Source organism: Sapajus apella, unplaced genomic scaffold (assembly GCF_009761245.1).
Source record: "Sapajus apella isolate SASKATOON/1434 unplaced genomic scaffold, GSC_monkey_1.0 scaffold18, whole genome shotgun sequence".
In the NCBI taxonomy this organism is placed as follows: Eukaryota; Metazoa; Chordata; class Mammalia; order Primates; family Cebidae; genus Sapajus; species Sapajus apella.
The window spans coordinates 28,880,507-28,901,867 of record NW_022436958.1 but is presented as its reverse complement, the minus strand read 5'-3'; the positions used below and the strand labels follow the sequence as shown (position 1 = coordinate 28,901,867).

At 35.6% G+C, this 21,361-nt stretch overlaps 1 protein-coding gene across 3 annotated transcripts in view; it reads right to left on the bottom strand.

Annotated features, from left to right (window-relative positions):
• Positions 1-19,723, bottom strand: part of CSRNP3 (cysteine and serine rich nuclear protein 3) — a 203,176-nt gene extending 183,453 nt beyond the window's left edge. The window contains exons 1-2 of one of the 3 annotated variants that reach the window (XM_032286595.1): positions 19,627-19,723; positions 261-431 (exon numbers count right to left, since the gene is read on the bottom strand). The gene's annotated coding sequence lies outside the window, so the exon portion shown is untranslated. Of the gene's footprint in view, positions 1-260; positions 432-13,083; positions 13,102-19,626 lie in introns of those variants that run through there. The other 2 variants (XM_032286596.1, XM_032286600.1) reach the window with 2 other exon arrangements.
• Positions 19,724-21,361: the final 1,638 nt, after the last annotated feature.

The following is a 21,361-nucleotide window of genomic DNA, read 5'->3' as shown; positions in this document are numbered from 1 at the left end:
ACACATTAAATTATTTTCAGTTGCTGTCTGCTTACCTCTGATTTGACTCATTTCTGCCTCCTGTATTCTCACTCCACAGAAATGAGTAGAAGTATATTGCTGAAGTCTAATGAACCAAAATTATTTCATATGTTACAAATAATTTGGTATGATGAAGAACTTAAGAGCAGATACAAGCCAGTGAATAAAGCTAAAGCCCCCAAGAATGGGCCATGCAACACAATTTAGAGCATAACTGAAACAGAGCTTTAGATACTCACTGGTTAAATTATTAAAAGTGAACGGATTGACACTATCAACACTCTCAGCACTGTCACAGCTGAAAACTTCATCATCTGATTCCTGCACAGAAGAGCAGGGTGAGGAGCCGTCGACTTCTTCAAACTTCCCCTTTAAAATTCCACTCATAGCTGCAGCGCTGTCACATGTATCTGTAGCAGGAATGGGAGCAATGGAGCATTGAAATATTTGGCTGCTGACTGCATAGGCAAAGTCTCAAAGTCATTGGAGGGGGCTGCAAATTTTTGAACCACGCATACCACATTATCATATTCATGCAGAAATTATTCTTCCCATAATGTTGGAAAGCACTGAAGACAATTCCACTGAGTCGTTATTTTCATTCTCATTCTGACAACAGTGTCTTGTAAGAAAAAGTAAAAATTAAAAATACGAATACATTTGCTGTATAAGGAAATATGGCTTAGTGTTTTGAAACGTCAAAATAGGAGTCAAATACACTTATTTGATTTGTTCTAGTAAATTGTGTACTGCCAATGACAGAGTCAGAGTTCAGAACAAAATAGATCACTCACTTGCATGCTGTCATATCCAGAGCATACAGATGAGGGTATGTCTGTCTTGCTTGGGATTTCTTTTTTTCTCAGGTATAAAGGCATCTACTTTCCTGGGGCTCTTTGTCCATCAAAAATCAAATTGGTTGCTAGGAATGGTGATACCTACAGAATTTAGATGCCTTATCATGTTTTCAGTCAATTTAGCAGAGCTACAGGGAATACTTGAGTCCTATGTCAAGGAGGCTGGCTGAATAGATTTTATACATGGTAAACCAGAGTCCCTAAATCTTTTATCGAATAAAATATTAATTTAAATCTCTTCGCTCTCTGTATCAACATGGTCAGCAAAAGCCAGTCATATGTAGCCTGATAACATTTCTTAAAATTTGTTTATGTCAATTTAGATGAATCACTAAACCTCTGAGAGTAGCAATTTCTTCATAGCTATATAGAGGAACAGTGAAAGCGATGGTGGGTTGCAAATAAAATTTCCTACAGTGGTAGGTAACCTTGATAAGTAAGTTAAGGTAAACATAATAAAATCATAAAGTCACCTTAGTTTTCTCTTTTGTCTACTGTTATTTGCAGCAAGGATACCGAGAAACACTTTACCTGAAGGAAAAAGATAGTATAAGTACAATAATAAACGGCTTCTTATTCAAGGAGACAGCAGGTAGTAAGAAGTATGACCTGTGGAAGCCAGAGAAAGCATGCTCAGGCCAAAGGGTAAAGCTGTCACGTGGGTACGGGTTATTTTGCTCCGTGCTTTCCTTATTTAATCTCCTCTAACTCTGGGCAACGCCCCATTTATATTCAGAATCTGCATTTTTCTTTCTCTTGTTAATTTTGTTTACAAAGCCAAAGAAGCAATTTTTAGTTTGCATTGTAATTTTAATCCCAACTTGAACTGGCTCTACAAGATAGCCCAAGATTGGTTTAGATATATAACTTGGAAGGATTAACAAACTAGGGAATCAAAATAGTCTCTTCCCCAACAGCTCAACCCACTATCTGAAATGCTCTTGAATAGAGATGCATCAGTTGGGGGAACAAACTTATTTTACAAAAGACACCTGTACAATATATGATATCAAGGAGAGGTGACATCAAACACCAGCATGGCAGTCCTATCTATGCCTTTCTGGTAGTAAGAATCAAGTCTGGAGTGACTTTTTTATTTTTAAGAAAGTAGCAAACTAAGGACTAACTACCCTCCTTGTGTCACTTGTGGACGTCATGCTCATCCTTGATTTTGGTAGCTGAAATTCCTTGGGGCATATTTATTCCAGGTCTTTCTGTTGACTGGATTCCTCTGTTTCTGTATTTTCTGCTTCCTCATATCCCCAGCTTATAGATGGCTTTGGCTTCTAAGAGACTTACTTTTACCTTATCATATCATCGTGTTCTGCCAGCCTCCACACTGAACACCAATGACTCCTTTTTTTTTTTTTTTTAAGGGAATTTGAGTATCATTCTTTGGTCATTTATGCTATTACATAGAAAAGGGATCTATTTTGCTGTCATTTGTTTAAGGGCCATTCATTATTCAGTAAACATCTATTGAGCTTTTATTATGTTCCAGTGACTATTTTAGATGCTGGGGAGTGATAAAGAAGCAACATCGAAGTTTGTTTTGTTCTTATTTATTTATTTTACTCTAATGGTACTTATTTACTGGGTGTTACTAGGGGAAGGGGTAGACAAATAAGAAGAAGAAACAGATAAATTAAATATATAAACATCATACGGAGGTGAATGCTATTGAGAAAAATAAGCCATTAAGTGATATGGTGACTACAGAGTTGACTGAGCAAGAACATTCCATCTTTAGTTGATCGGTGAACTAATGTCACTCCACCAAGAGGTAATAACATGAAGGAAGTGAGGAAACCAACAATGTGGGCTTCTTAGTGAAGAGCAGTCCAAGACAAAGGAATGGTGTGTGCCAAAGCCCAAGAGAGGCACAGTGGATGCCAAGGTCAGACAGGTCTTCAGGGCTAGACTGTAGAGAGCCTTTAAGGACTTCGGCTATTTCTCTAAGTGAGGTGAAAGCCAATATGGTTACCTAAAACTACAGGGTTTAAGTAGTGTAGTACCAAGATATGGCTTACATTTTAAAGGGACACCTCATTAGTTTGTTATTTCATCAGAAAACAGAGTGTCTATAGTGAAGAAGGTAGGTTTGATGGGAAAAAGAAAAAATCCATTAGGAAGGATTTAGCCACTTTGATGAGCAGTTACAGTCAGAAAACTAACTAGTCACAGGGCTGAAGAGGTCACTAGTTCTTTTGGGGTGGCAGTTGGAGAATTAGAATTTAGAAAGAAGACAAAGTGGAGGGAAGGTCAAAGGGTTTTCTAAAAGAATTTTGTTGCTTAATTTCACCTAGGACCACCTCTGGTTTCTAGCTTTGTTAATTATTTGATGATAATAAGGAGACACCTTACTATTAGATTTAAAATAGGAATCATTCAGGTACTTTGTACTATTTTCGGTGCTACTGTGGCAAAATGACAACAAAAATGTAGTCTTTCTTTTATCATTCTAAATAAACATTTATTTTAATTCAATAGAGAAAAGGCAATATATGGATGGTGATCATTCTCAAGGATTTACTTACTAATGGGAAAAGGGAGGCACGGAATTAATAACTATTTTATCTACAATTCACCCTAAATTTATTTATTCAAGACTTTTCAAAGTCAAATTACAGCCACTACCTACTACAATAGGGACTATAGGTCTCTGGCTCTGGGTTGACCCTGTTTGAAAGCCAAGCAGCCTGCATCTTAAAAACTTACCTGTAGGCCTAATGTAACCTTTATTTGTTTAGAGAGAGGCTCATCTTCAAGTGACATTTGGCAGTTTTAGAAATATTGCAGAAAAGCTTTGAAAGACTGAAAGCTATTGTTGATTTTTAAAAATGCTGTTGTGCCTTGTGTTTATTAGCTATAGGAAACTATTTAGAAATTAAGTTGTTTAATTGATTTCTTTAATATAAAATCAATGTAAATAATCTCTGTCAATGTGTTACATTTGCTCATACTTATACTTCTATGCCCTTGAGGTGCTGAAAATTCTTGTACAAAGTCATTAGAGAAAGATTAAATTGTATGATTACATATCTAGGTAAAGACAAAAATAAGGTGGAAAAAAAATCTAAAGCCTAGAAGACTCAAAAAGAGAGAGAGAAAGAGCGAGAGAAAGAGAAATAATTGAGGGAGACAGTGAGAGAGAAAAGAATTGTTTTATTCTATTTTGTTTTCAACAATCTAATTCTACTGGAGTACACTCTGGTTGTATTGCTAAAATTGCGATGTTGTAATGATTCCGTGGCAATAGAAGCAAGATCATACAGGGAAAGCTAAATCATGAGAGAGAATAAGATGCTACTCCCATTCAGATGTCTGCAGCAATAGATGAGAAGGGAGGAAAACTAAGGGAGAAGACAGTTACTATGAACATTCTTTACTGAGTTTGTCCCATCCACATAGTCAAGCAAAAGTGAAAATAAACAATATTTTAAAATCATCCTGTAATACAGAATGCTCTTTCTGACAGTATATGGCTGGAAAAAAATTGTTGGCAAACAGAGGGAAGTACAGATGACTTGATTTGTATTTTCTAGCACTGAAAAATTGTATTTGTTGTGCATGTTAGAAGTTAGAAAGAAGTTACTCAATTCTTAAAAGTCCCCTTAAAAGTCCTGTGTTGGTCTAAGGAGATGATACCTTAGTATGTTTTTAAAATAGATCTCCTGTAATCCCAGCATTTTGGGAGGCAGAGGCAGGTGGATCACTTGAGGCCAGGAGTTCAAGACCAGCCTGCCAACATAGTAAAATCCCATCTCTACTAAAAATACAAAAATTAGCTGAGAGTGGTGGTGCATGCCTGTAATCCCAGCTACTTGGGAGGCTGAAGCATAAGAAAAATCGCTGAACTGGGAGGTAGAGGCTGCAGTGAGCCAAGATTGTGCCACTGCACTCTAGCCTAGATGACAGTGGGACTCTGTCTCAAAAATAAAATAAAATAAATAGCTCTAATGAATTATTACTGATTCTATACATAATTATTCATTTTGAGAAGTATATTAAATACAATTTTCTTACTAGCTTTCCTAAGATAAAAATTGTTACAATTGCTGTATTTATGTAATAGAATGTTATGATCTGAATGGTTGAGCCCCCTAAAATTCATATGTTGAAATCCTGACCCCAAGGTGGTGTTATTAGAGGGTGGAGCTTTGAGGAAATAAGTAAGTCATGAAGGCGGATGGGTGCTGTTGTAAAGGACCCCAGAAGAGATCCCTTGCCCTCTTGCCATATGAGGTTACAGCAAAAACATGGCTGTGTAGAAAGCAGTCCCTCACCAGGCACAGTATCTATCAGCACCTTGATTTTGAACTTCCATCCTCCAGAACTATAAGAAATAAATTTCTGTAGTTTATAAGCCTCTCAGTCTATGATATTTTGTTGTGGTAACCGGAACTGATTAAGACATAGAATAATCAGAGTTTGGATTAAAATATTCAAAATGACAGTTTAGTAACTTTAAACTTAGAGGCTTAAAAGAATGTAAGGAGATTATTAGTATTTAAAAGTAACAATAGAAAATTGTAAGTTACTAATTTTTATGCTGTTGTTACAAGAAACAACTGACTCAGGATAGACCACTTACAAAATACAAAGATAAAAATCTAAAATTGCCATTTTGAAAAAGAACTACAATGAATATTGGCTACATTGACGTTTCTACAAACAGAAGTTAGTTTTCTAAAATTCAGAGAGTTAGAGCTTAGATGGATCCTCTGCAAGGGACTTAAATGTTTGTTGTTACCAGGCAAGTCTGACAGATTCCTACATTCAATGGTTGAGATTTTATAGTTATGGACAAAGGAACTGAATGCCCTGCCCAGAGCCTGGGTATACTTAATAGTAAACCTCCACAACTGTAATATACATATGTAAGTAAAAATATATATGTAATTACATATGTATTACATATAACATATTACATGTGATATATACATATATTACATGTGGTATATACATATATGTATATATATTACATAACATATACTATGTATACATGCATATATACATATACTACATATAATATATTACATATATGTATATATGCATATATACATATACTACATATAATATGTACTACATATAAGTTTATATATATTACATATATTACATATAAATGTAATTACACATATTTATGTAATTATATAATATATGCAATTTCACATATATATGTTATACATGCAATTACATATATATGTTAGATATGTAATTATGTGTGTGTGTGTGTGTGTGTGTGTGTGTGTGTGCGTGTGTGTGTGCTTTCCCCCTCTCCTGCCACTGCAAGGACACTTGCTCTATAGCTTGGATATAATCATGGGCTTAGGTTGATTACAGGAGGTTAACTGGCAAAATCTAGTACAAGAATGGGGACAGATTGTTGAAGGTAAAAATGGATGCAGAATAAAGGTGAATGTAAATTGAACAGTCCTGGGAATACAAGGTGAAAGTATATTTGATGACATGGAAGACAGATTCTGAGAAGGCTGGAGGGAAATTCCTAAATGAGAACATTGCTTTTTATCAATGTAGTCATAGCAAGCAAGAGGTGGAAGAAGCCAGCCTAGGTTGTAGAATCTAAGGGTAGACGCTAGTTTCAAAAATTAGGAATTTTGGTATATACCCCTTTGGGTTGAAAGGTAAATGGGAAGAATTGTTTCAATCTGAATTTGTGGTTATATCTGTATCCCTCAATTAAAAGCATATCTGTTGACTGGGTGTGGTGGCTCACACCTGTAAACCTAGCAATTTGGAAGGCCAAGGGGGTTGAACACCTGAGGTCACCAGTTTGAGAACAGCCTGACCAACATGGTGAAACCCTGTCTTTACAAAAAATACAAAAATTGGCCTGGTGGGCCAGGTGTGGTGGCTCACACCTGTAATCCCAGCACTTTGGGAGGCCAAGGTGGGCAGATCACCTGAGGTCAGGAGTTCGAGACCAGCCTGACAAACAATCCCAGCTACTCGGAAGGCTGAGGCGGAAGAATCGCTTGAAACTGGGAAGCAAAGTTTGTGGTGAGCAGAGATCTTCCACTGCACTCCAGCCTGGGCAACAAGAGTGAAACTCTGTCTCAAAAAAAAAAAAAAAAAAAAAAGAAAAGAAAAATTGACCTGATATAGTGGTATGCACCTGTAGTCCCAGATACTCAGGAAGCTGAGGCACGAGAATCACTTGGACCCATGAGTTGGAGGTTGCAATGAGTCAAGATCACTCCACTGCACTCCAGCCTGGGCAACAGAGCAAGATTCCATCCAACAACAACAAAAAAAAGCAATCTACACTATTACTACTAATTTGCCTTCATTTATATAGGGAAGCAGTAATGTGTACTAACTACAGTAGGACTCACACTAGGCTAATCATTAAATTTCCTGGGGAGATTTTAAATATATATACAGATCCTCAGAAACCACCAGGAATCTCTGGCATGGTGAAACACCAGTTGCTTCAAAACCTGGCTTCACCATTTCCAGAATAGGAGCTCTTGTGCAACTTAATCAGTTTCTCTCAGTCTGAGTTTTCTTACCTGTCAAATGGGTCTAATAGTAGCTGTTTTATTTTTTTTTTTCCTTCTATTTTATTTTAGGTTCAGGAAGTATGTGTGCAGCTTTGTTAAATGTGTAAATTTTGTGTCGCAAGGGCTTGGTGTACACATGATCTTGTCAGCAAGGTAGTGAGCATAGTACCCACTAGGTAGCCTCCGGTCCGCCTTCCTGTACTCTCCCACCTCAAGACCTCCCTAGTGTCTATCTTTCCCATCTTTGCACCCATATATATTCAGTGTTTAGCTCCCACTTACAAGTGAGACGTGTGGTATTTGGTTTTCTGTTCCTGTGTTAGTTTGCTTAGGATAATGGCCTCCATGTAGCTGTTTTATAATGCCAGAATGTGCATTGTAGGTGTTCCAATTTCCATTCTCCCCATCTCACTGGTACATATTTTTTATTCCAGTATGCCTTGTATTGTAGCTACAAACAAAAATCATACTGTAAAATCTTGTCTGAGAGTGTAATCTAGCCAGTTTAGCATAAAGGAGAACTATAAATCAGGAGCGAGGGCTCACACCACACTGTTTCCACTTTGAGGCAGACATGAATAGAGGCAGCACAGAGAACTAGGAAAGATGGTGCCAAGCCTTCCTGTTGAGGATGCCCTGGTTGTTTTGGTGGGTGGGTCACCTTGTTAAGTGACCCTGTTTTGTCAAAGCCCACTTCACGCTCCAGGAAAGGTGCTGGTCCTCCCTAAAGTAGTCACCAACAGTCTGGTTTGAACTACAGCAATCTCATGGGGTTTGTGAGGGTATATTCCCTCCCTAGTCAAATGACCATATCTTGCCAAGAGTCCACCTCACACTACAGGAAGGAGTGTGCATTGATTAACTCAGTATGTGCAATTTTATACCTGTAGTTTCTCCACTAATAATATAAGCATATAACCTAATTGAATATTTTCCAAAACCGTGTGTTTTTGTTTTATTTGATTTTTGGTTTTGTGTCTAATACATTGTATTTCACTAAATAACTAGGCCATGATATTTAACCAAACCTCTAAAGGGACATGTTTGTTTTGTTTTTAAGTGTTTGTTATTATAAATCACAGTATAATTAGCATTTCCTTTTTCATTTAATTTTTTTTCATATTTTTATAGATCCAGAGTCTCGCAATGTTGTCCATGTTGGTTTTGAATTCCTGGGCTCAAGCAATCCTCCTGCTCAGCCTCTCAAAGTGCTGGGATTACAGGTGTGAGCCACTGCACCTAGCCATAACTCTCTCTCTCTCTCTCTGTGTGTGTGTGTGTGTGTGTATGCATATCTCTAATTATACCTTTAAGGATAAATTCCTAGAAGTGGAAGTATTGAGTCTTCCATATACATTGCCAACTTGATTGCCAGTAAGGTCCTGCCAATTTATATTTCTTTAAGGGTGCTTTGGGATATTATTACTTCACTCTTGCCAATACTGTGGCATTGCTGTTTTTAAAATTTGTTTATAAACTTGTCAGCTACTCAAGATAATAATAATAGTTAACACACATATAGTGCTTACTATGTGCCAAGTACTCTTCTAACACTTCATATATGTACTAAGCAGGATTCTAAAGTGGCCCTTAAGATTCCCTACCACTTAATGTACACCCCCATGCCTGTATATCCCTAGACATGTGAATAACATGAGATAACACTGCTGTGATTGTGTTTATGTTGCTATGTTTATGTTAAAAATGATTTTAAATATGAATTAAAGTCCCAAACCAGATAGGGAGATTATGCAGGTGGACTTGATATAATCACACAAGCTCTTTAAAGCAAGATCTAGAGGTCAGATACTAAGGATGAGAGGGATTCAATGAGAGAGAGAGATTCTCTGTGGCTGACATTGAAGCAGAAAATGGTCACATGATAGTGCACATGTGCAGCCTCTAGGAACTGTGAACAGCCTTCAGCCAGCTGACAGCAAGCAAGAAACAGAAACCTCTCAGTCTGTTATCCCAAGGAGCAGAATTCAAAATTCTGCCAAAAACAAGAATGAGCTTGGAGGTAGATTTTTCCCCAGAGTGACCAGATAAGAGTTTAGCCAAGTGACACATGTATTCTAACCTTGTGAGGACCTGAACAAAGAACCTAGCCATACAGTGCAGGACATTTTTTTTTTTTTTTTTTGACTGGGTCTCACTCTCTCACCCAGGCTGGAGGGCAGTGGCACAACCATGACTCAGTGCAGCCTTAACCTCATGGGCTCAAGTGACACTCCCACCTGAGCCTCCAAGTAGTGGACTACAGGCATGTACCACCATGCCTGATTAATTGTTTTGATTTTTATTAGAGATGGCATCTCACTATGCTGCTATGCTGCCCAGGTTTACCTTGTTCTCCTGAGCTCGAGCAAACCTCCCACATCAGCCTCCCAAAGTGCCTGTGTAGGACTTCTAACCTACAGTACTATAAGCTCATAAATAAATGTGGTTTTATGTTGTTAAGTTTGTGGGAATTTGTTACATGGCAATAGAAAATTAGTATAATATATATCAACTCATTTAATCTTCATAGCCATATGAGATAGGCATTACTATTAATAACACCATTTAAAGATTAAAAACTGACACGGGGTTAGGTGATGAGGCCAAAGTAATACAGCTAATTAGTTTTAGAGCCAGAATTCACACCCAGGCATTTGGGCACTTGAAATCATACTTTTATCATCACACACTTAGGTTCGAGTATATTACATACTCGATATCTCACTGCTTGATATTGTTTTGGTTTTGAATACTTAGGATTAGATTTTTTTATCTCACATACTTTCTTTTTATTCTTAATGTGTTTGTGTGTTTGTGCGTGTATGTGTGTGTGTAAGTTACTTAATTTTCCTTTTTCTGGTAAAATATACATAAATGTTGTTTGTCAACATTCATAATAGCTATCAAAAACACATTCTGTTTGTGATTTTTTGTATTTTTCAACTGTCTTTACAGAAGAAGTAGGCCATGAACGCTCTTTGTAGCTAGGTGCCTTCACAGAATTTAATGAGAATTCTTTGGGATTCTTTTTTTCATATTGGCCAAAATGTCCTAATTTTTTTAGTTAATAAATAGCTTTGCTTTTGGATAAACAGATCATAATAATGTTCCTAAGTGTTTACTTGGTGCTAGAAACTAAATTCTGTGAACATGTTATCTCGTTCGCCTTTATAGTGATTCTAAATTAAGTATTATGCTTCCCTGTTTAGCATGGAGCAACATGAGGCTTAGGATCGGAAGTAACTTAGGTTCATTGACAAAGGCAAATAAGTAACTGAGCTGGAATTAAAACCCAGCTTGCCTGACTCCATAGACTGTGCTTTTTATGGTCATGCTACATCCCTTCTACATAAAACTTGGCATAGGTTTTCTACCCAATTTCTCAGTAGACTGTGAGTAACTGAAGAATCAGATCTTATTCAAAGATTCAAGAAATGTTCAATAAATAACCAGGTACTTTTGAAGCAGAAAAGTAACGTAAACAGAAGAGAAGACATAAGAGCAAAGGAGTAGTCTCCAGATTTTCCTCATAGAGAAGAAGTTTAAACAAAATGGAATCATGCTTTTGGAAATAAAACTTCTTTGGATAGCAAATATTTTGAAACATTCATATACATGCTGCCTTTTTGAAGTTTAAGAGCACAATATGGGGTAGAGAAAAAGAGCGAAAATTTAAAAAATTGAATATATTACTCCGATGAAGAATGAACACATATATAATTGAATAATTTTGGAAATGTTTTTATATTAGAAACATTGGAACCATTTTTATAGTTTGAAAATTATAAAATGTAGACCATGCTTTAGAATTGAGTTAGATGTTCTTTAATAACATAGTAGATATATATCTGCCTTAAAAATGCTTAGTGAAGCATATACAAAACTCAATCTGCAAGATTTTAGTAGGTGACTTTTGTGTTGGGAAGGGGTCTATGATGAAGCAGTGAAGCAGGTCTAACAATGTCTTTTTTTTTTTTTTTTTTTTTTTGAGACAGGGTCTCACTCTGACATCTAGGCTAGAGTGCAGAGAGGTGATCTTGGCTCACTGCAACCTCCACCTCACGAGTTCAAGTGATTCTCCCACCTTGGCCTCCCAAGTAGCTGGGACTACAGCTACTCACCAGCACACCTGGCTAATTTTTGTATCTTTTGCAGCAACAAAGTTTCATCATGTTGGCCAGGCTGGTGTCAAATTCTTGACCTCAAGTGATCTGCCTGCCTTGGCCTCCCAAAGTGATGGGATTACAAGTTTGAGCTAACACCTGGCCTACAGGCCTACAATTTTTTTTTTTTTTTTTTGAAGACTGACTCTGGCTTTGTCACCCAGCTGGAGTGCAGTGGCACCATCTTGGCTCACTGCAACCTCCAACCTCCACCCTTCACCTCTCGGGTTCAAGCAATCTCCTGCCTCAGCGTCCAGGGTAGCTGAGATTACAGGCGATTGCCACACCTGGCAATTTTTTTTTAATTTTTATTTTTAGTAGATAAGGGGTTTCACCATGTTGGTCAGGCTAGTCTTGAACTCCTGACCTCAGGTGACCTTCTTGCCTCGGCCTCCCAAAGTGCTGGGATTACAGGCATGAGCCACTGCACCTGGCCTACAATTTCTTAATATTACACACCCTTCACTAAAAGTCTTAGTGTGCATTATCATAGAAAAGACTTAACAGGAATGGATCTTATTTAAATATCCAGATTTTCCTAAACTTATTTAACCACAGAACATTTTTATGGAAACTTTAATTATTTTTCTGAGAACTATGTCCCAATTTCGAAAATGCTTGATATTAATATTTTGAAGGTCCTACCTTTGCTCTTCTTTAATAGTTCTAGGATTTGTTTTCACAATTGCGCTTTCTCATACAATACTAACTTCATCAGCTGATGCCCAGTGATTTAATTGTAGTTAACATGGAAAAAATAGAAAATCTAGCCAATCAATGGTGATGTTTTTTTCATCTGCTAACAAGCAATAATACTTAAGAAGTCATTACAACTACTGGGGACTATTTTGCTCCTTCCATTCTTCCCTTATAAACAGAAAAGCATGACTTGCAACAACGAAAAAGCACACACAATGGCTTACTATACACCAAATTCTGCACTGAAAAGTGCTCTACCTACACCTACCAATCTTCACAATACTACCCAGGTAGATAACTGAATTTTGCAGATAGGAAGACTAAGGCTCAGATAGCTTAAATAACTGGTCCAAATTTACACAGACAATAAGAGGGTATGCCTATTTGACTGCAAAGGCAATCAATTAGGAAGCCCGTTAATGATTATCCTGCACTACCTAAAAACCCGATAGATAAGCCAAAGTCACAGTACCCTATTAGCTCAAAGGACGCATTTCTAGAAACAGGCATGCTGCCTGCCTGACTGAATCACACATTTAAGGAATGTATGTATACCATAGTACAGCTCCATATAAATGAACACATTTATGATACACTGGCAAGCACTCTTTTCCCTTCAGATTAAATTCATAAGGCTATTTCATTCTTTATTTTTTTGGTCATTTTTACCTAGTTGTGGTGATATTTGTATCAAAGGACTTCTACCAGTCTCATATGATCTGCTTACCTTTACCTTGAGGCATAGTAAACCCCAGTGACACTCAGCATGCAAGTATCCACCCTTCTTTTCTTTGTAGCTTATTCAGCTTTGTCACTTACCAGGCGTTATGGCTTAGAATTGTTCACCAGAACACAACACAAATGGCAGAAAGTGAAGCCCAGAGCAGCCAAAAAAAAAAAAAAAAAAATTGCTGAATAATTTTAACTTTAATCAAATGTTGCTAACAAATTTAATTCAAGAGAATGGGGATTCATTGACTAAGAGTGGATGTATGAGAGCCGTCAGAGATTGGTTAAATATATACTACTATATTTTCTTACACAAACATTAATTAACATTTATATTATATATTAATATAACAATTATGGTTAATTACATTAATTTACAATTAACCCATTGATTTAGTATACAATAATATGTGTGTGTGTATCAGAAACAGAGCAGTATTACAATGAAACAGAGCAGGGAAGCATGAAATGGGAGCTACATGCAGATTAAATCCCCTGTTAATGTAGGAGAGCACAAATTGAGTTTGGACAATAAAGAGTCTGCAAGACAAAACCTCGAGTGACTTAATGACATTTGTGTGACACAGACACTGTCACATTGAATAGCATTAAGAGAGAAGAACATGGAAGGAAGAGAATGTCGTAGAATGCACAGTGTTATTGAGAGGATGTAAGAGGAGGCTAGATAACTATCTGACAAGACAATTTACCTAATTATTCAGTCAGCAAAACAATTTGGGGGCACATAACTGTGTATCAGGCACTGTATTAGGCATTGTCACAGAGATAAAGGAAGCTCCTTGCCATGAAGAACTATCATTTAGATAGTGGTAAAAGGGTACTGAGAGATTACAAAGTGCTGTAATGACCACACACCAAGAAGCCCTGGCAGGGAGCACAGGACAGCCCCTGGGCTTCTCTCCTTGGCCCTGCCTGTATGTTGTAGAAAGATCTCTTAAAATAGAAGATTATAATGGCATCCCCAAGCTCAGTTTTCCATTTAACACTCAGCTGTAGGTAACTTCAGTGGACAGCCTGAGAGCAGCCTTGGAGCCCTTATTGATTTGGATGTACAGGGGGTAAATCATTTAAAATTTTAAGTATGAGTTTTATGAGCAACGAGAAGGGAATTTTGATTAGACTGAACAAAGAGGTCTTTTTTTAAAATCACTTTTGAAAACGCTTTCCAGAATCTTTCTGCTTTAAAATGCTGACACCATCACAACCGATATTACCTAGATAATGATTGATGACAAATATTGATTTTTCATGGCTAGCCTAACCTGAGGAGAGAAGAGTAAATGAAAATCTTTGTAAATACTTTCAGGGCTCCTTTTTTGGAAACTATTTGTTTTATTTATTAAATATATTGTGATATATCCACAACATGACAGCAACTAACTCTATCCACACTTACCAGAAAACAAAGCTGAAATGCATTCTGACCGTGACAGCAAACTAAAAAAGTCAAAGAGACTGTGATAGTAGGTCAAAGCTATTTGGTTCACTGAATACTAGGGGCAGCTCTGAAGTGGAGAGTTCTGTACAACTCTAAAATCCCTGTGTTGTTATGCATCAGAGACCATCTGGTCACACCATGCTTTTTCACCTCCATGCAAAGCCTTTCTAAATTCTGCTTTTCTTTCATTCAGTGTTTAACGCACTACATCCAATATTTAATACAAACACATAGTGTCTGGCTGTTGTAGTTTTGCATAAGCAAATGCTTAATTTCCCACTAAATATAATCATTGTCCTCTCTGTGCCTTAATTTTGTCATAGGTAAAATGAAGAGTCCAGGAAAAAACTCTCTCTGCAGGGCAGTCCCATGCTTCTAGGGCAATAGAAGACTAAAATATGAAAAGTTAATACATGAATTAAATGAGTATTGGCCAAGGAATTTATAGTAAATGTTACTGAAAGACATAAACACTTGCATACAATTTACTTTTGCCAGGCACAGTGGCATAAGCCTGCGGACCTCAGTCACTTGGGAGGCTACAGCAGAAGAATCATTGGAGCCCAGGAGTTTGAGGCTGCTGTGCACTATAATCTTGCCTGTGAATAGCCTGCTGCTGTCAAGCCTAGCAACATAGCAAATCTCTATCTCTACAATACAAAAATAAAACAAAATAAGTTATATAGATATATATGTTACCTTTGCTTGTGTTTGGTGATTTTTGTTGAAAATAATGTCGTTTTTATAAATGTGCACAAGTCAGAAGAAATGGAGAAATGGGTGCACCACCCTTTGTGGTACTGGAAAATAATATATTAAGCTCTTGAACTAAGTAAAGTGTAAGACCTTATTGGAAATAAGTCACATGTATACTTATCTACCTTTTTGGCCATGATATGAGATTATGAAGTTGATCATAAAGCTGATCTCATATTAAAGTGATTCCCTTGCTATATGTGATTCTTAGAATTGGCACTAATATTTATCTAGACCGTTATAATCTTGAATTAAACACCTTAAAAGTTATATTGAGTCTGTTTTCTCAGAGCATGCACATTCAAAAGTTTTCAGGTCAAACATTTAGACCATTATAATAACTGAAATCTAAGCAATTAACTAAGAAATCAAATGATCTGCCCAACTGATTCATTGATATATATGAAATATCCAAATGTGACCATTAGCTTGATAATCAAATCCTTTCCTTGCTTCTTCATAGAAAATCATAATTAAAAAGCAGTAATGCTGCTTTTAACCAACCCCCTTTTAATATCTGAATAAATCCTGTATTAAACTATCAGGTATTAAATATATGTCAAAAATAACAACTGAGTAATAATACCTTTAAATTACGGTGTACTATAGCACAAATGTTAATGTAATTTTTTTATTTGCCTGGGTTACCTGATGTATATAGCACAATTTGAACTTTATGAAATCTAACCCAAGCTTTCTTAGTCTGGCGTTATTTCCATTTCTTGTAAATCCTACTCCTCCATTTCCAACAATGAGAGGTTATTTGCCAAACTAGCATATTTCCATAACAGACTTAAAGTTGTCTACCTATATTACAGGGGAAGTTATTAAGTATTTCATTTTCTTTAGTATTTTGTGAGGCTTTAAGAGGGCATAAAAACCCACCTACAATTCTGGCAAGCTACTTTTCGCAGAGAAAGAAGCATGAAGCAGTAAGTAGAAAATGACTAACAAACTGTATTTTAAAATTATCTGTGGTTGAGAGTAAGCCTACGAAACACGTTCTCTTCAGAATCTTGACATGCTTTTGACAATTTTGGCTGTTCCTTAAATAAGGGTTATCTGCACAGGTTACATAATGCATTTACTAGTCTATCTGATTTGTTGTTAACATGCTCTTCAATGTCATCAGTATTTATGTTGAAAGTGCTGTCACTGAAGTGCTTTGCTCATGTTAATTGATAAAAAGAAACTTCTTCCCACCATCCTACCTCTTTTTGAAAAACAACATACTGACATGCCAAATTAATTTAACTTTAAATAATATATTGGCTACATATTAAACATTTTAACACATAGTTTAAGCACGTGGGGCTTTTACTTGCTACGTTGCTAACACAATCTAACAGACTAAGGTTAATATTGTGAAAATAAAGTATGATATGTTGCAAATATTTAAATGAGTTGTAAAGAGAAAATAGAGTTAGGAATATCATCTGAATCATAATAAAAATAATAGGAAATCTGTAACAGCTTTATGATTATTTTTCCTCTCAACAAATAGCTGAGAGATTTGCAAAAATGGTGTGTGGAATGACAGTACTGCCTTTGAAGCATATAATTTTATAATAAAAATGTTTTAAATTAAGGAATTGCCTCGGGTAGATTATGATGATAATTGTGATATTTTTGTGTAGAGAAAAGCTACATAAAAGTAATGTTTATTTTCAAAGAAAGCAAAAATATTTCAAATAAAGCAAAAAGGATATATGTGCATTTACAGTAATTTGCATTACATTTTAAATTAATGACCTTTACATTAACACAAATAGCTTTTAGGTTATTGGAAAGTGTAATTTATATATATATTAAATAGATTACAAAGGTAAGAGAATAACTGCATTAGTGAAACATGGTTTTGACATTAAGTTTAAAAAATTCTTATTCTAATGTCAAAATGTGTATTGAATGCTCCTCACTATCCATAGTCTGGATATATATCAAGCTTTTCTTTTGGTGATTAAAGTGATTGATAACAGTAAAAAAAATACTTCTTAATTTATTGTATTATTCAGTATATTGCAAACCGCTACAAACATAAACAGAAAAAGGAAAGAGTGTTGTGCGAAATGGAACAAAGTTGTATATAGTGAATTCCATTCAAAACCTACATTAAAATTTTTAAAATCTTTGTACCAAAGGAAAAAGAAATGGTGATGCCCTCCCATTTCTCACTGAACAGCCTTACATGGTTTTCATTTGCCTTGTTTCATCCTTCACTTGGACAGAAACCTCCTAACTGTTTTCTTTTATGCTTTTTTTCCCTCTTGTCTCCACTCCAGCATACATTCTCTCTCTCTATCTCTTCCTGTGGACTCCGCAATAAAAGCTACCCCAGTTGTCTCATTTTTATAAGACTTGCAGACGTCTGCCAGTGGCTGATAGGAAATGCTGATTGAGAAAGGGTTTATCTACTTTTCATCCAAAATATGTGAACCATTAAGGAAATTATAAAATGCAGTAACAATATACTCTGGTTTTATTCAGTTCTCTCCCTTAGTGATTATTAAAAGGGTGATATTTTTAGCCAAAGAAAGCAAAATGCATCTGCAGCAGCTGGTTTCCAAGGAAACAGAATAATTTAAAACCATGTGGAACTCTGCTCTCTAATTTTCATCAATTCCCCTTCATTCCTGGAGGTAGCATTACTCAGAATTTATAATTTCTAAAAAATATAGTTGCATTGATTTATTTCCTCTAACACATTTTAGGAGACGAATAGCTGGCCTTATATATCACCTTGAATTCCAATCTTGGGGTGAGGGGTGGATTAATTTCAACCATTGTTTTGCTTGAAAAACCATAATCAGAAAGATCTATCAATAATTAGAAATATGCTAAAATTTCAATATTATGTAATAATTTTTGAAATCCAGAAATAGTTCAAAATAAATCATGCCAGAAATTTACTTGGGTCATTATGACACTTAACCATATAAATATGTTATTAACTATATTTAGCATGTTTAGAAAATTTAAGGTACTTCTTTATTCATTTAGATAATTCAAACCTAATATTCAGCAATTTTCTCCCTCTTAATTTTGCAAAAACTATTATATTTGTGTCTGTTTATTCAAAGACAAAATCTCTCTCACACACACACAAAAGTACAATAAATAAAAAAATTGAAAAACAAAAACAAAAAGAAAAAACAACAGCAAAAATATTTAGAAATTATATAGTTATTGTTGTTAGTTTTGATTCATTCAAAAAAGTATTAAAATATGTAGCAACAAATTATTTACCTCACTGAAAGATTTTTATTTTATTATTATAATCAACAAGTATTAATTGATTGCCAGTGTACCCGTCAATAATAATTCTTGAAAGCTCAATTTTAATGAGGTTCCACCACCATTAAATGATCTATATTTATGAATTAAAATAACAGTAGAATTAAGTGACTGGGAGTTCAATTTTTTGTATGTTTTTACTATAAGTATATTATTTATTCTACATACTTAGAACTTGTCTCTATTTTCCCTAAGGGAAAATAAAGGACCATGTTAGGAGATATAAGCAACTAGTAAAGTAACACCTTAACTTTAAAGTTGTTAAAAAAAATATTGCCTGGAGACATTATCAACAATATAAATGCCCTGATGGAATTCTTAGCTAGATGTGTTTGATTGATAAATGAAACTACCCAGTGAAATATGCATGTTATGAAGCTAATTTTTATAGCAGTGTTTAATCTTTCAAAATTAGATTTCTGAGATTTAAAATAAAATTGGCTCCATGTAAGTTAACAAATACAGAGAGTTGTTTAGCCCATAGATTGAAGTTTACTGAATAAAATAATGCAAATATTCAACAACATGAGATTTATCAAGAGGAGTAAGTTAAATAAAAGGGCTTAAACACACACAAATCGCTCATTCTAGATTAGTGCTAAAAGTCTATGACCTGCAAAAAAAATTTTCCTAAGCCTTTTACTGTATTGTCAATATTAAAAGCCACCACATAAAATTGTACATTGTATATTCAGAAAAGGCTCCATTTTCTCAGGACCTGTGGAATTTACGGAGGTTTTCTCATCCTTCCTGCGATTCCTAGTAACATACGCTTGAATTTAAAATTTTTTTAAAGACAAATGATGATTCATTTTATCTATTAATTTTGCTTCAATGGCACTTGCACAGAAAGCTATTTAGGATAAGACATGCCTCTAGTGATTGTTTTGTTTTGTTTTTAATGAGCTAAGGGTTTTGCAGGGAGAAAGAACAGCTAGCTCATTGCAAAGCTTCCTTAAGTAATAAAAGGGACACACTTTCAGAAAATGTCCTCAGAATAATTTTCCTATTATAAAATTGTTTCAATAAAAATTGAGAAGCATTCTCTTCTAAAGAAAAAAAAAAGAATTTTCCTTTTTTTAAGGTTTTGTTTTGGTTTTTTTTTTTTTTTTTTTTGCTCTTACCTGTAAATATGGTTTCTGTACTTCGGCTCCGTCAGAACACACTGGAGAGAGTTCACGCCTCCCTCGTCTATCCATCAGGCGGCAGCCAACCAATAACAAAAGCCAGATCCTGGCATTCTCTAGCTCGTGCTTCCTGCTTTGCTTCCATTCCTTGTTCCCTCCCACCCCCACTCTTTTAGAGGACAAATCCCTGCAGCTGGGAGAGAGGAAGGGAGCGAAGAAAGGAAATATGGAGAGAAAAGCAGAAATGCAAGATATTTTTTAAAATTGCTCCAAACTATGGGAAATGTCTGCAGGTGACTTCAGCTGAAGTAAAAATTCTTGCTTTGGATTTAGAAAAATAGGGTTAATCAATACCTCACCTACCTGAAATCAAAGCAAAATGCTCATAGTAAAACCTAGGTAGATTGCCTAATTTTCAGTTCCCACTGATTTTTCTCAGTGGAAAAACTGTACCTCCTCATTACACATTTTGATATGCAGATAGAGGAGGGAGACTGAACATCAAGATGACATTATGCCTATTCAGTTTGGAAAAAGATGAAACTAAAATGAATCAGCACCCTTTATATTCACGTTTTATATTATTTGCACAACAACCTCTGTTTGACAATGTTTTCATTCAATCCCAATTTTGAAGCCTAATCAGTATGAAAAATATTTCATCCTGTGTATTAGAATATTCAAACATTTCAAAGCTATGTGGTTTGCATTACTTCAGATTCCTTAAATGCTATCAATTTGTGAATAATGGAACTTGTTAAAGATTAAAAAGAGATCAGTCACTTGGTTGCCATGCCTCAAAGTGACCAGTTGAACTCCAATTTTATCCTAATAAACTTGAACAAAAATAATTTCACTTCTGAACTAAGAGGCATAGCATGCATAAAAGGACAATTGAGGAAAATACCAAATTAGAATTTTTTAAGGCAATAAAGCAAGTTCATCCACAGTTTCAAAGAAGTTAATTTTTAAAATACTGTAATACAAACCAGGAATCTTTATGAAAAAAAATTCTCTCAATTGAGCTTCCTCTAGTGAAGGTGGTCTGAAAATTTTCCTTAGGGAAATATAAATTAAACAGTAGATATGTCCGCTACAGAGGTATGCACTGTCTACTTGAGATATTTATAAGCCTTGCTCTTCAATTTCTTAAAGCAGTAATATGTCCTCATGGGAATAAGGCAAAAAGGAATAAAACAAGAGTGAAGGGCAAGCAAATATTCTTTAAGAGTTACTGGCATCATGGTAAATCATTAGTCCAGGAATAACTGTACAGGAAGGGCTTAGGGATGTCAATATTGTTAGGAGGGGAATGGCTGGTGACTTAACCTGAGCTAACTTTAGATAGAAGTGCATTGATTTTGCTTAGTTTTCACTGTTATCTGGAGTAGCTTTGGGAGGCCCTGCTAAAGATTTTGGGGAAGGTTAGATTATCTCTTATTCCCACCCCCAAGTCCTCTATTGGGAAAAAATGCTTTCAAAGCCTTTGTGGTCCTATGGCTAGGAATAACTGGAGGAATCTCTAGGACAGACAGCATTTTTAGAAGTGATTGTTTGGGGCCATCTTGATCAGAATCACTGGGGCATGACTTATTACAACTGCAGGTTCATGGGCCTCCTCCAGAATTAATGAATAAACATTTGAGGAGTTTCTGACTCAGCATTTTTAGCAAACTCTCCCAAGTGATTTCTATGTCAAACGTGACGGTAGACAGAGATTTGTAGGCAAGTG